The 1,600-nt window shown below is 53.2% G+C and overlaps 1 protein-coding gene across 1 annotated transcript in view; it reads left to right on the top strand.

Annotated features, from left to right (window-relative positions):
* CTPS2 (CTP synthase 2) overlaps nucleotides 1-1,600 on the top strand; it is a 122,098-nt gene that overhangs the window by 29,615 nt on the left and 90,883 nt on the right. The gene's annotated exons all lie outside the window — the stretch shown is intronic.

Raw genomic sequence — 1,600 nt, 5'->3', positions numbered from 1 at the left:
GGGATCCTCCCGGACCGGGGCACGAACCCGCGTCCCCCGCACCGGCAGGCGGACTCCCAACCACTGCACCACCAGGGAAGCCCGCCTCTGTGCTTTTTAAAGCCAGTGTTTGGTTTTTGTATTAGTTTCCTGTGTCTGCTGTAATAAGTTACCACAAAACGGGTGGCTTAAACCAATAGAAATTTGTTCTGTCACAGTTGTGGAGGTTAGAAGTCCTAAATCAAGGTGTCAGCAGGGTTGGTTCCTTCTGGAGCTCTGCGGGAGAATATATTCCATGCATTTCTCCTGGCTTCTGGGGGCTGGCATCCTTGGCGTCCCTTGGCTTGTGGGCGCGTCACTCCAGTCTCTGCCTCTCTTGCCGCATGTCCCTCTCCTTTGTGTCTTCCTCTCTCTTTTATAAGGCTGCTTGTCTTTGCAGTTAGGGTCCATTCTAATCCAGGATGATCTCAACTGGAGATCCTTAACTTAATTGCATCTGCAAAGACCCTGTTTTCCAGATATGGGCACATTCATAGGTTCTGGGGGACATATGTTTTTTGGGGCCACCATTCAGTTCAGGATTCAAGCAAAGGGGATATTGAGCGTCAGTCCCTCTGCATCATGTTGGCCGTGATGTTGGTTCATTGGTCATGGCAGTGTGAAGTGTCCATTCTCTAGGCCCTGTCCCCTCAGTACAGCCTGTAGAGAGATACAAGGAGGCACACAGAGGTCAAAGGGACAGCGTTGATCGTGGAGGTCCAGTGCTGCCCAGAGGCCAGGGGTCCCTGGTTGAGCAGGGTGGAAGAACTTGCCTGGGTCCTGAGGTGGGGACAACCCTGTCTCCCTGGGAACCTTCCTGCTGGGGGATGGGCCTACAAAGCCGACCAGCTGACTGCAGTGTCAGCTGCCGTGTCACACCCAGCTGATGGCTGAATGGAGAGCACGAGGGGAGGGAGGTGCTTGGCTGGCCCGGGCAGTGCTCCATGAGCCCAGCCTGCAGGGCCAAGAGGGGAAGAGAGCACAAGGGGTGTGGGCCTCGTATACCTCCCAGGACGGCGGCTGGACTGACCCAGTGGCCTCCCCTCTCCCCCACTCCCCCCGACCCCGCCCCGGGAAGACCAGCAACGAGTGAGTGGAAGGAGAGTGGGTGCAAGGAGGGACTGGCCATGCTGACTGCAGCCCTGCGTCCCTCCCCGGAGGGACAGGATGCGCCCCAACCCCACATCGTCTTGGAAGTCACCTTCCTAGAAAGTCACCTCTGCTGTCAGTTTTGACTTCTTAGCCCCTTGTGCCTTTTTCTCCTCCCAGCCTGTTTCCATCAGCCTTCTCTTTCACTCTTTGCAGATGTTGTTATAAAGGAGGAATATTCCTCATCCCGGTAACATTTTTGTTCTAAGGTGTTTGGGGAACAGTTTGCTTCAAAGCCCTAAAGGATCTTCAGCCCCAAGTGACATTCCCGCACACTTAGTACCAGACCAGGCATTTTTCATGTTCCTTGAACAGATCTCCTGACGAAAGCAACGGTAAAGATTATGTCTCCAATGGTAAAATGTGATTGAGTGTCTCATGTAGAATGGAATTTTCTCATAAAAATGATCTAAGTGGCTTACATATTTTAAAT

This window comes from Lipotes vexillifer, unplaced genomic scaffold, assembly GCF_000442215.2.
Source record: "Lipotes vexillifer unplaced genomic scaffold, Lipotes_vexillifer_v1.1 scaffold586, whole genome shotgun sequence".
In the NCBI taxonomy this organism is placed as follows: domain Eukaryota; kingdom Metazoa; phylum Chordata; class Mammalia; order Artiodactyla; family Lipotidae; genus Lipotes; species Lipotes vexillifer.
The sequence above is the reverse complement of the archived record's forward strand: the minus strand, read 5'-3'. Positions and strand labels throughout refer to the sequence as shown.